This window comes from Odocoileus virginianus, chromosome 17, assembly GCF_023699985.2.
Source record: "Odocoileus virginianus isolate 20LAN1187 ecotype Illinois chromosome 17, Ovbor_1.2, whole genome shotgun sequence".
NCBI lineage: Eukaryota > Metazoa > Chordata > Mammalia > Artiodactyla > Cervidae > Odocoileus > Odocoileus virginianus.
The window spans coordinates 31,489,054-31,500,706 of NC_069690.1; the positions used below are offsets into that span (position 1 = coordinate 31,489,054).

General features: G+C 42.5%; 1 non-coding gene across 1 annotated transcript; it reads left to right on the forward strand.

Annotated features, from left to right (window-relative positions):
* The first annotated feature begins 7,570 nt into the window (after window positions 1–7,570).
* TRNAW-CCA (transfer RNA tryptophan (anticodon CCA)) lies at window positions 7,571–7,642 on the forward strand. Its single transcript has one exon. It is a non-coding gene; the product is annotated as a tRNA-Trp (tRNA).
* The last annotated feature ends 4,011 nt before the right edge of the window (window positions 7,643–11,653 follow it).

The following is an 11,653-nucleotide window of genomic DNA, read 5'->3' on the forward strand; positions in this document are numbered from 1 at the left end:
TCAGTATTTCAAAGCAATGAAAAAAAATAATGGTTTAATTCCCTTGATACTCTGCCTTTTGTTCCATTGTAGTCTTATATTTTATTTCTATCTGTTTTAAACTCCAAAAGATACCACTATCACTGTTTTAAACAGTGTTTACTCATATTTATTCATGTAGTTGCCTATTCCTGTGTTCTTAGTTTTTCCCTGACTTTCCTCATTCTAAATGGATCATGTTCCCTTTGCCTGGTTATCAGAGCATCCAGTGGCTTATCTTAGCTTTTGTCTTTACCATATCTTTTTTTTTTTTTTTTTTTTGTATATTTACTTTGCATTCATTTAGGTAGGGTGTTTTCATTGGGATAAGGATTCTAGTCTTGCTTTTGCTTTTCATTATAGCTAATTTGGGGGGTCTTTTTCATAACCTAAAATAAAATGGCATTCCACTGTCTCTCACTGTGATCCAGGTCTCTCTTAAAGCTTCCTCTATCTCCCACCTTTCTTCTCTGTGTGCATCAAATTGTACACCTCCACTCCTTAATCTGCTAATAAACCCACATTTTGAATTTTTAACTTTAGTTAGATTTTCTTTATTTCTGGAATTTTCGTCCTGTCTTTATATGGATTCTAGGTATCTGCTGAAATTCTCCATTCTTCTTTCATGAATATATTAATAATATTTATTTCAAGTCCTGGACAGTTAACTACAGTAGCTACACTTTGGAACCTACTCCTATGTCTGTTGTTTTTCTTGCCATCTAGTCAGCTGTTATCTTTTTTTTTTAATTTATTTTTAAATGGAGGATATTTGCTTTATATAATTTTTTTAATACACCTACTAAATATTAGTACAATATTTCATTTGAGGCCAGCTATTGTAAGTATAAAAATTGCAGTGATCCCTGGTTTATCTTCCTCTATAGAGGATAAGGTTTTATTTTAACAGAGTACTAGTGGATCACGTTAAAGTTGGTCTGTCTCGGTTTTGTCCTTGCTCTTGAGCATGGCTCTCCTAGAGTCTCAGCGCAAGCTCCAAGGCATTTACCAAGCCCATCTCACTTGGTAGAGCTTGATCTTGAACTGTAATCTCTATCTTCCCTGTACTGTGCCAGCGGCTGAAATCAGCTCATCCATTTAACCTCTCCTAACCTCACTTTCCTGGGTGGCTTCCCCGGTGGCTCAGAGAGTAAAGAATCTGCCTGCAATGCAGGAGACCTGAATTCGATTCCTTGGCTAGGAAGATCCCCTGGAGAAGGAAATGGCAACCAACTCCAGTATTCTTGCCTGGAAAATCCTCTGTCCCATGGACAGAGGAGCCTGGTGGGCTACAGTCCATGGGGTCGCAAAAAGTCAGACACAACTGAGCGACTAACACACACACACAGTCTCACCTTTAAAACCTGCTTTTTACAGGGTTTCTCTTGTTTCACAGCTTGGAAGTCAGCTAAAGGTTTGAGGGAAAATAACTGTAAACCTTTCGCTAGGATATCACCCCTTTGTCTTCCAGCGATACCCCTAAACTCTGACAGTAAGAGCAGAATTTTCTCCCTGGGCTCCATAAACAGAGGAAAAAAAGCCAGGTAAATGTAAGCCCAGCTCCTACACTTCATTTCTATCCAAGATCTAAGTTGATGTCCATCAGCTTCTGTTTAGTTGCTCAGTGCTGACAACACAAGCTTAAATTTTGAAGCCCTGGTGGCAGAGACGGAAGCTCTGTGTATATGCCCATTGTCCCAGGCTGCCCCTTCCCAAGGCTTGTTCACTTTCTGCAACTGCTGACTGTCCAGCCTTCCAGCCACAGGCTCCCCAGTGCTAGGTCCCTAATATGGTTACCACCCCACTAGGAGACCAGTCAGACACTTGGTGGCAAGTTAGTGCCACTGGATCCCTTCTGTTTTCAAAACAATGGCAATTCATATGACTGAATCAATTCATATTCTTGCTATTTGCTTTCCTTTCCTGCTTGCAAGGTCTCAGACAAAACCACTCACTATCTTGGGACTCAAAGAATGTTTGATTTATCCACATGATAACATCCACATAATAAACAAGGAGCTTTATCCTTCTTTATCCTTTATCCTTTATGAAACTTTACGGCAGAGGAGGTTAACAGAGTGTGCATATTTTCACAGGATCCACTAATCGTATCACCAACCACGTCCCCAGAAGCTTCCAGGGTGATGGACACTGGAGCTGGAATGGCCTGTTAAAAGGCATGCCATAAGTGCCAGTGTAGGCCACACTTTGTAGAACAGTTAATTCAGGAAACACCTTGATAGTCATTGATAGTACCTTTGAGATGTAAACTGCAACTGCTGCCAGGGGACCAGGCAGCAACAAGACTGCTGCAGGGATATCTGATCCTGATCTCTAGGAGAGGGTGGGACTGTTCCTGCAGTGGGGGAGGGGAGGCATAGGCTTGGCACCCAGGTAATTCCCCATTGTCTTAGAATAGCTTCTAGTACCAACTTACCCATCTTGGTGGTGAATAACGCACACAGCAGTCATAGCCTGAGGAGCACATGGCAGCCAGGGCCCCAAGGATGAATGAAGGAGTCTTGCCACTGGGTAAGCCACCAGGATGAGTGCAGGTGCTGGCTGAGGTTGAGGAGGCAACAGTGAATATAAATTACAATCTTAAGACCAGCAGCAGGAGGAGAGGAGACTGTAGTTCATCCCCCTTCTTCCAGGAAAACAGACCCTCCAGAATCCTGGTGTTGCCTCTCCCAAAAGTCATATGAAGTGAATCCAAGTGATGAAACAGTGGGCTGCCCAGTCCCCACTTTCAGAACTGAAGTGTTTATTCTCCACACCCTGGACACACCCTAGACGTGCTGTTGGCAGGCAGTCCTGAGGTTGAGAGTCACCTCACCCCTGAAGCAGACCTGTTCCTGGGACAGCCCACATCCAACGACTAGTTGACCCAGAAGTAGAGATCTGGCCTTTCCACTTAACGCTGAGGCAGTTGTGAACTTGGAGCTCTTCATGGGGTCACTGAGTCTGCATAACAGCCGTCTCCTCTCTCTACCCAGTCCTGCTTCCTTCTCGTGATCCCAAAACTCTCCACGCAAAGATCCACTCAAGAGTCAGCTGGGGAACCCAACCTGGGGTATTCTTCCTCCTTCCTCTCATATTTCAAAAATCTAGACTCTGCTTCTGGAAAAGAGCAGCTAAAACTGCTGCTGATTCTTCACTGTTACAAACAATTTTAATAACCCTACAGGAAAATATCTTTAACTGTTTTCCATGGGGTCATAAAAATGGAATTTCTGGGACAAAGTGCACATATTAATAAGGCCTTTTGATACACATGCCAAATGCCTTCCAAAAGCCCTGACTCTCACCAGTTACATATGAGGGTGCCTCCTGCCCCCATATCTTTGCCAATACTGGGCAATTGCATCCTTTTTAATAATTGCTATTTTGACAGTGTCTTCACCAAGTTGGAGAATTTTTGCATCCCATACAAATTGGAAAAGGAATCTCCATGTAAAATTCTTTCCATGTAAAATCTCTGTACAGTCCATGGAATTCTCCAGGCAAGAATACTGGAGTGGGTAGCCATTCCCTTCTCCAGGGGATCTTTCCAACCCAGGAATTGAACCCAGGATCTCCAGCATTGCAGGCAGATTCTTTACCAGCTGAGCTACTAGGGAAGCCCGTGAAATCTCTAAAAGAAGGAAATGAGCTTTTGAGAACAGCAAAATAACTGAGGAGAGCAGGATCCCAATCTTCAAGAGAAAATTCTCAACTCCTGCCAGCCCCTCTGTACCAGGGATTTCCCTGAAACCACCATGTGAGCAGAGCACCACCCTGTCACTTTAGGTGATATTTTCACCATAGAAAATCCTGACGTTCCACATCCCCAGGCAGTAGATACACCAGGAGACCCAGGTACATCCAGAAATGTGATAAGAGGATCAGTGCAACAGCAGATTCTAGACTCGAGTCTCCTGAGGAGAAAGCTGTGTTTCCTCACAGTGATTTCTCTGTGGGGCCAGTGCTCATGGCTTTCCAAGGCAGAAGGGAAGGAAGTTAGTGTAATCGGGCCAGAGCTTCTAAAGTTTATGTTCATCATCCACATTGTCCAGAAAAAAAAAGTTAAATCAACATTCACCAGAGGGGGAAATTGGTGAGCAATAATAAACAAAACAGTGAATAGAAACAAATACAGAAATGATCCAGACCTGGAGTGAACAGTCAAAACTGCTGTGATTCATATGTTTAGAAAGCTAGAAGGAAAGAGGGTTATAACTGATTTTTAAAACATCTGGGATAGAATATTTCAAAACAAAATCTGCCAGAAATCAAGTGGAAATTTTAGAACTGCAAGATAAAATATTTGAAATTCATATTACTAAGCAGAAACAGACGGACATTGAGAACAGACTTGTGGTTGCCAAGGGCGAGAGGAGTGGGGAGTGTTGGATTGGGAGTTTAGGATTAGCAGATGTAAATTATTATATGGGGCTTCCCTGGTGGCTCAGCAGCAAAGAATCCACCTGTAATGGAGAAGAGACATGTTCAGTCCCTGGAGAAGGAAATGGCAATCCATTCCAGTACTCTTGCCTCCAGTACTCTTCCATGGACAGAGGAGCCTGGTGGGCTACAGTCCATGGGGTCACAAAAGAGTTGGACACGCCTTGGTGACTAAAAACAAACAAATGGATTACTACAACCTTCAACAATTTTTTAAAAACCGGTAAAGGGGAGAACCTGATTACTCCTGTATTTGAAAAAATCTCCATTTGGTATTTTGGTAGATTTTAACTGTACCAGTCTGATAGATAAAATTTGATACATCTATGCAATGGAATATTATTAGGCACTAAAAAAGAATGAAGTGTTGATACATACAGCAACATGGATGAATCTTGGAAATATTATGCAAAAACTATGGGAAGGTGGTTGAGTAAGCTATGCTTGCATCCACACCAGAAAGTACTGTGTAGCTGTAAGAAAGAAAAGAAAGATCTCAACAAACTGATGTGGAGTGATTTCCTTTTCGCTAAGCTAAAAAAAAGCAAAAGGCAAAATAATAATTATAGTGTGCTATCCTTTATCTAAGAAAGAAAAGGGTGTAATAGAATAAACATATACCTGCCCATTTGTGCAAAAGAATGCAGGAAGGATCAACCAGAAACTGAAAAGATTAGTTACCTACAGCTGTAGTTGGTGAAGAGCTGGAAAGAAGAGGGCAATGAGTCTGGGTAATAGAGATGACAAGAGAGTGACACAGTTTTTAATATACCCTTTCACACAGCTCTGGCACTTGGAACTATGGTAATATTTTACAAATGCTAAAGTTTAAAGAAAATAATTAAAAGTAATCAGGGAGTATGTGTCTGCATGAACCAGAAATGGAATATAAAAGTAACAACCTAACTGTACTACAGATAAATAATATAACTAGGCATGAAGGACTTGGGGAAGAGAAGAACTAATGTAAATAACTTTGCAAAACAGTATTTTGCCTGTAAAGCTAAAGGCAAAAACAAAAAGCCATACACATATAAGGTAATCCTCTTAGTAAATCTTTTCTTACAGGTGCATAGGTTAGTAATTCTGAAACACATACATGTATGTTTGCGTATGTATAATAAGTGCATGTATTATGACTAATGAGAGCTGTGTTTCTCAGTGTCAGAGAAGCTACAAATAATGAAAAGGAGGGTGACAGCCCATTGTAATGAGCACACCTAACAACCAGATCTTGATTTCTTAAAACCATACTCCAAAAACATGAACCAGAGCTCCTTGGAGAAATGGTTTTCTGGTTAATTCCTGATGCAGGGAAACTAAAAAATAATCCTGGGACATCTTGTGTCAGAAACTAAAAAAGTGCTGAAAACAGGATGCAGATGTCAAAAGGCCACATGAACCAACCAGAAGGACTTGTATCCAAAGCTGGGAGACTTTCAGAAACATTATTAAAAATGATATTCTGTGGATTTAAAGAGTTTCCCTGGTAGCTCAGATGGTAAAGAATCTGCTTGCAATGTAAGAGACCTGGGTTCAATCCCTAGGTTGGGAAGATCCACTGGGGGAATAAATGGCAACCCACTCCAGTATATTTGCCTGGGAAATCCCATGGACAGAGGAGCCTGGGGGGCCCCAGTCCATGGGGTCGCCAAGAGTCAAACAGGACTGGGCAACTAATACACATGGATTAAAACTATAAATTTTTTAAATATCCATGAATCTGTATTGTTGCAGATAAATAAATGAATATGTAATACCTAAGTAAATGGAAGAGAAGTACCACTTCTTCTGTTTTTGTTTTCAACTTTTCGGTCCTGAGGGATCTTAGTTCCCCAACAAGGAATCGAACCAGCGGCCCCTACAGTGGAAGTGCAGAGTCTTAACTAACCAGCCACCAGGAAAACCCCAAGAAGTACCACTTCTTTCCCATAGAAGAATTATGTTGATGAACATATATAGAAAAGGGGAAACAGAAAATGACCATGAGACAAACACCACAGTCATAGTTGTTGCAGTCAAGTCTGGGTGCTAAAATTGGTGCAAGTTTGAAGAGAAACAGCTTGCATAGCCTGAAAGCATTTATCCCCGAAATATTTATTAATTACCAAGGGGGAAATAGTAGCATACAGCAGAGGACCACCAGGGAAAGCCTAACTAACTGATGTAAGTCAGCATTCTCTAGTAACAAGACACACTGACAACAGAAATGTGAGATCTGAGAACGGGGTGGATGAAAAGTGACACGCGCCCCAGACAGAACACCACCATCAGTTTTTACTGATGCACATCTGAGTGATAAAACTATGAAGCAAGGAAGTCCTTTCCATAGACATCCAGGTCGATTGCTTGTTGGGGCGGAAGGCAGATGTCAAGCTCTTGGGGTGGCTGGCAGGGCTGGGGGGAGCAACGGTTTGCGATCTTTCTCTCTGTTTTCTGCCAATTTCTGTAACTGCTGTACTTTACAGCAAAGGAGGTTTAACACACAAGTGGACACTCATGTATGTGCTGGTGGATTAGTCGCTAAGTCGCGTCCGATTCTTGCAACCCCATATATCCTGCCAGGTTCCCCTGCCCATGTAATTCTCCAGGCAAGAATACTGGAGTAGGTTGGAAATCTGGAAAGAAACACATCAAAATGCTTTACAGCGGGTGGTGGGATTATTGATTTTTTTTTTTTTTTTTGGATTATTGATTTTAATTGTTACTGCACTCTTATGTAATGTTCAAAAATGACGGGAGATGGGGCGATGGGTGGACACAGGAGCATCTAATTTTTTGCCAAGTTCCAAAGTCACCTCCCAGCTGTGCCCGCCGATTTCCGGTTTTGTTCCCCTCTTTAACGGTTTTCAGCGGCGGCGGGAACCCAGTACCGCACTCACCCCACCCCCGCACCGGCTGGTCTTGGGATTTTTGCAGCTGCTTCCCCTCCTGGGCTTGGGTGGGCAGGGAGTCCTGGGAGCTCGCACAGCCATGTCCTCCGCCCAATTCTCGGTCTTTTTCTGTTTGACCAGAAGTTCACCGGGAAAGCAAAGGGTTTAGTCCGAGAAGCAACCTGGATGGGCGGGACTGAGGAGTCTTAAAGGATCAAAATTCAGGCATCCTTTGTGACCCCGTGGCGCAATGGTAGCGCGTCTGACTCCAGATCAGAAGGTTGCGTGTTCAAATCACGTCGGGGTCATAGCCTTTCATTTTTCCCACCGAGCGAACCTGGGACTTTGGACCGCTTAGGGTTGGTTCGTGCTTCTGTGCTCCTATTTCTCTGCAGTAGTGTCCTTTTCTTATCTGAGAGGGGTGACTTGGAAGACTCCTGGGTGTATGAACTGAGCACTGCAGCCCCTTGTCACCCGAAGAGCTATTTTAAAAAGAGATAAACAGTACAGGCTTCCCTGGTGGCTCAGTTGGTAAAGAGTCTCCCCGCAATGCGGAAGACCTGGGTTCAATGCCTGGGTCAGGAAGATCTCCTGGAGAATGAAAGGGCAACCCACTCTAGGGTCTTGCTGGGAGAACCCATCCCATGGACAGAGGAGTCTGGTGGGCTACAGTCCAAAGGGTCTAAAAGAGTGGGACTGGACTGAGTGGTTAACAGGCAAACAACACAATAGAAGACAGGACAAGAGAGTTACTGGGAAACTAAATGTAAATTATTTTTAAACACATGAAAATAACTTCTTTATATGATTAGAGAAATGTAAATTGAAATTCAACAAGTTATTTTTAACCTGTGAGACTAACTAACCTATGATCAAAAAGCTTTTATTAAATTGCATTTCTCACATACTCAAAGCTATGGAGATAAAGGAACATAGCCCAAGACCAGAGGAAATTAAAATAATTATAAAAGACTTCTTTTCAGCCAGTTTAGAAAAGTTTCCTAGCATATTTTTCAGTATTGCTTCAGGTCCTTTTGCTCTAGACTTTTCCCAGGAGTGTGTTCACCTTTCCATAGGGTGGATAATTCCCACCACCTGGATGGATAATCATGCTGCTCCATCCTCTGCTTCCATAATCTCCTCTCAGATTGTCTCCTGTTTTCATATTCTCTCTGCCCTTTGGGCATCTTCTCAGGCATGTCCGCCATCTGGGATTCCATGCTCCGCAATTTCAGAGAGCACTTGATCCTGCTATTGTCATTTCAGTTTCCAAAAGGCATCCCCTGTCTTACTCTCCTCTCTTTTAAACTCAAAGTCAGTTGTCCCATAAAGCTTTTCAGACCTCATTTTAAAGAGGCCACACCTCGAAGGAAGTCTCCTACTATTTTTCTGGGGAAAAAAAAAAATCTGAACCTTTCCATCATTTTCATTGTTATATCTTTCTTCTGTCATGAACTGGTCTCTTTTCCTAGTTCTTCAGAATTTAAAAATAAACAAACAACGTGCCTTTCTCTCTTACTCATACTCTGAAATTACTTTTGGCCTCTTCTAAAATCTGTTCAGAGGCATCAGATGGGGCTGTGCTATGCGTGATCTTGCTCTCTGTTCCCTGGGGGTGGAGGGGGGGGCAGATCCCTTCTCAAATCCACTGACCAGAGGACAGGCTGGGGCACAGCGCTCATCCTCATCTCCCAGTGCTCAGGAGGCTATACCCTAGGATTTTCTTGCAGTGACCTTTTCTCCTCTTCTCTTTGAGGTTCCCCTGCTACTGTGAACCAGTAGAAGCAATACTTAATCCAAGAGATCTCACATTTCAGCATGAGTTTACACTTAAATGTCTTAAGTGGGTCTTGCCTCCTTGGCTAAGGCAGAAAACAACCCCTTTCTATTCACTTAAATCTCCTAAAAGTAACATTTTAACTTAATACCAAACAAACACTCCAATATCTCTTAAGACTGTTCTTCTTTCAAGAATCTTACATTCAGGGACTTCTCTGGTGGCCCAGTAGCTAAGACTGCACTCCCAGGGCAGAGAATTGGATTCAATCTCTGGTCAGGGAACTAAATCCCACATGCCATAACTTCCACTCCAACTAAGGGTTCATGGTGAAACTAAAGATCCTGCATGCAGCTAAGACTTGGTGCAGCCAAGTAAATAAATATTTTTTAAAAGAATTGTATGTTCAAATCTATTTTGTAGATACTCTAGCCTAAGAATTAGTTCTAAGCAAACTTTATCAAAGTTTTAATGGTGTCCTTCAAGTTTCTCATGTGAATTGATAAAATTCTCTTTTTGTATATTCATAAGTCAAACTGTAAAAGGTTGTAATTATCAGATAATATTTTACCAATACAATCTCATTTTTGTTATAAAAGTGGATTTTCAGTTATCAGTTTTAACTCTCAGTTCATTTATTACACATGAATAAGCACTTGTTCCTCCAGTTGAGAAAGTAAAGCAGCATACATTATTAGAAAAACTGGGGCAAGGGTATTTTTTTGTGGTTAAAGTATCACTTTTTAGAAAGAAAAAGTAGGGATGAAGAGAAAGAAAAAGAAAAAATTGTCTTAAAATTAACTTCAAAGGTTTATTCCACTAGCACCAAGGCATCAAATATTTTAACATTTTTAAATTTTCTAGATATTATTCTGTTCCATTAATCTACTTACACGTTCTTGCTTCACACCAAACTAGCTGTACTGCTTCATTTTGAAAGGAAGGTAGCATTTTAAAATGGCATACAGGCTTCCCTGGTGGTTCAGTGGCTAAGACTCATGCTCCCAGTGCAGGGGACCTGGGTTTGATTCCTGGTCAGGGAACTAGGTCCCACCCACATGCTGTAACTAAGACCTAATGCAACCAAATAAATATTTTTAAAATGAATTTTAAAAAATGAAGATGGCACAGCCTTGCCACAAATACAGTATATGATAAAATTTTTCTTTGGCCTGTTGCCTCTCCTGAAGGAGTCTTTTGGGCCTAGAAAAGAGATCAGCAGTCTCAAAGGCCCCTTGCTGAATCATCTAACTTCAGAGAAAACAAAGCTTAACTTTAGTTCCATCCTGATGCTCCAGGCCAGTTGCATCTATCTGGGACCTATCACCCCCTGTCCGAAAACCTACCACCCCCTACACCCGCCCAGAAGACTTATCACCCCCTGCCCAACTACAAGTGTCATCTCAACAAAAGAATACTCAAAATATCCTGCCTGATTGAACGTTTCCCTTATCGCTTCCACAAACCTCCCTATAAGTATGAAAGCTCCCTGATCCCTTTCGGCACTCAGCCTGGTCGTTAGGCCGACTGTCGCCCCTCGTTGCCTAAATAAAGGTAACCTACTTCTGTTGAGGTCATCTTTCCTTTTCTGCCTCGCCGGAACTGTACCTTACATCTACCACTGAGGATGTTTCCTTATCTCCAGACCTGGGACATGTCACCTGGCCAGGGAGATGCTCTCCTGATAGATGCTGAGCTACCGGTGCTGTATGCGTTGTCTCCAAGGAATCAGGACTGGAAGCAAATGGGACTGGCCATTTGTTTCAGAGGGTGTTCTAAACATGTACAAGGTGAGTTGAGATCATAAAGTGACTGTTTCCTATCATTCCTCAAAGAGGTGTTCAGTTTCTAGTTCTCCTTCTCATGGATGATGGAATGAAAGTGGGTGAAGAGAGTGAGAGACAAATTCACATAAGAAACACTCCCCCAGGCTGTGATTACAACCATCCTATGTAACAGTCAAGTCTCTGAACATGAATTAAAGTTAAAGCTGCTTCCCTCCTGGTCTTGCTGAAGTTTCTCGGAGCACTTCTGAGTCAGAGCAGAGAAGGGAGGATAAACAGAGGTACAGGGAACTCTTCACAGTCAGTATCTTCAGCAGCACCCTACTCTCTCTGACTTTGGTGGAATTTTAAGAGACTCCCTCAGGGCTGAGGCTCCATCTCCTGGATTTCACTTAGCCCTGGAGAAAATAGTATTTCAGCTAGTTGCTCTCTACTGGGGAAGCCTTTAGGATGCTCTTTTAGGAGATGTGATCAGCCCTCCAGGCCACCCCTCAGATGGCACCTAAGAGGACCTTTCCCCAAACTCCCAGCCCCCTATCCCCTACCCCAGGCACACAGAGCATGTCTCGATCATGGGAAGAATTCTTGCTTCTTTTGCCCCCAAATTTGTGCTTTAAAAAGCGTGCAGATACCTTTTTACTTTCTGGCCGCACCACGCAACAAGTGGCATCTTGGTTCCCTGACCAGTGATCAAACACACACTCCCTGGAGTGGAAGTGCAGAGTCTAAATTGCTGGACCACCAGGGGAGCAAAAATA